The sequence below is a fragment of the Rhinichthys klamathensis genome, unplaced genomic scaffold (assembly GCF_029890125.1).
Source record: "Rhinichthys klamathensis goyatoka isolate OS25496 unplaced genomic scaffold, OSU_Roscu_1.1 h1tg000192l_1, whole genome shotgun sequence".
NCBI lineage: Eukaryota > Metazoa > Chordata > Actinopteri > Cypriniformes > Leuciscidae > Rhinichthys > Rhinichthys klamathensis.
The window spans coordinates 3440519-3442683 of NW_026606718.1; positions in this window are offsets into that span (position 1 = coordinate 3440519).

Here is a 2165-nt window from a genome sequence, read left to right on the forward strand (position 1 = left end):
GTCATGTCTAATAGCCTTCTTTAAAGGGTCAGAAGAGGGGGGGGGGGGGGGGTGGAAGACTTACCAGAGATGCAGCTAAGGGGTGTATATCCAGGATCCAGCCAAGCACAGTTTATTCCATTCATTTCTTTTTCATGTTTTCTGCTTTAGATAAAACACAGGTGCCTGTAAACGCTTCAAGCTCCACATGCTTCCTGGGAGCCTTCAAATGCTATATAAATAATGCAATGCTCACATAAAATAAAAGCAAAAAACAAAACAAAAAAAAACCTAGAAAATAAACACCAATATAAAGACAATCCCCAGAAACCAACTCCCTGTAAATGAATGATCTTCTGATGCTGCTTTCAACAAAAATAGCCAATAACTTTGCATGTGAATGTTTTATACAGTAGGCCTACATCTAGTGTACTATGTATCCATTTCTCCGAATCGTGTTCTCCTGTCTTTCCTCGCGTGATCTAAACGTGACTGATCAATCTGTGCTTGTCGTATACATCACCCTCGCTAGTTCATAACATCATACCATCCAGACTCCACAGGACACCACACACCGCCATTGTTGCTAACTGCTAATGTTGAATATTGACATCTGAACGAGCAAGCTAGCAACCTCTGTGCGCTAACCTGCACCAGTCCTCACAGATGCTATGCTAAGAATACTGTTTTCATATCATCATACTATTCGTAAACAAGTGAAACACTTTTGTGACAAAATATAATCTATTGTAATACCTCACATGCCTCTCAATGGCTACTTACATGTGACTAGCATTAGCGTGAACCTCTCAAATCTTCTCATCGATCAGATTAGCTTGATGCTAACTTACGAAAACACACAAATTGCAGAAAATTGTTTTTGTTCTGTAAGATGTTAAAGCGAATTCTGTTTGTCTAAACAAGCCAACTTTCCAAATGTTTCAGGAGTTATTTAAGATTCAAGTGCCAAAACTGAACTGCAAGTGGAACGGTGGATGATTTAGCTGTTGCCTCCATCTAGTTTTGTTTGTCCTCCTCTTTCCTTTTGTATTGGAAACCCCATAAATGCACAATTGTCGCTCATATCCATATCTGGTTTAAGTATTATGACAAATCCATAACATGTGATGAATGTCACTTTGCGATTGTACAGCAAAAATGCAATGAAACCCTCACTAGTCTTCCGCCATAACCCAAAGATGAATGTACGCAGTGGTTGTAGTTATGGCAAATTCAGAGGGGTTGTTTCTGGGCACTTTATTCATAAAGATATATGTGTTTTGAATGCGCATTGTATATGTAGAGCGAAGAGAGATGTAGAATTTATCGCAGGATATTTGAATATGTAGTTGAATAGCTGCAGTGGGGATATTACAAATAGGGGAACAGGAATAATTTGTCTCTTTGAATGGCTGTATCTCTTATATGTGCACATATTAGCAGTCTTCCAAATCTCTTTTAGAAATCAGGGGGCTTCGGCAATCTCAACTGTTTGGAATGCTTTGACAGAGCGGTATGAAATCCAAGTATTTATTAACAGTTTTCATTTAATCCCTTTAAATTGTGTCCGTAAATGTGTCAAAATAAGCCATGATTTGGAGAAAGGGTTTGGTGCCGCTCTGTCTGTCAGATGCACTGTACAGTCATGTGATTAGCGTTGAGTGTCCTAACTGTTGTTGAGCTGGTCACATGGCCTCTTTGATTGATTTTTTTTTTTTTTTTATATTATGCTTCGTACAGCTTGTTGCCTTTTGTCATTTTCAGCCAGTGTATTTATGGATTAAACGATCGCATAAACAAGGAGATTACGTAGATCAGCAATACTGTTAAAAAAAAAAAAAAAAAAAAAAAAATGGCTGTATAGGCTCTCACGAAATGGACAGTTGTATGCAAATGAGCAACTTTTAGTAGAGCTTCTTTGTTATTATTTAGCTATTTTAAGCAATCATGTTAACCCAATTCCTGTTCTGCTCATTTTTTGTGACTTTGTACATGTATCTTTTTTCATAATGATTTTACATTTATTAAAATCAGATATATTGATTAGTATAGTATGGTGGTTCTCAACTGGTTTTGCTTTTCACTGGACCTCAAGCGGCGTACGAAATAATGCTTATTGTACAGAAGTAAACAATAATGCCTTCAGAATTAAATACTGAAAGTTGTTCATATTTCCATGAACTGCG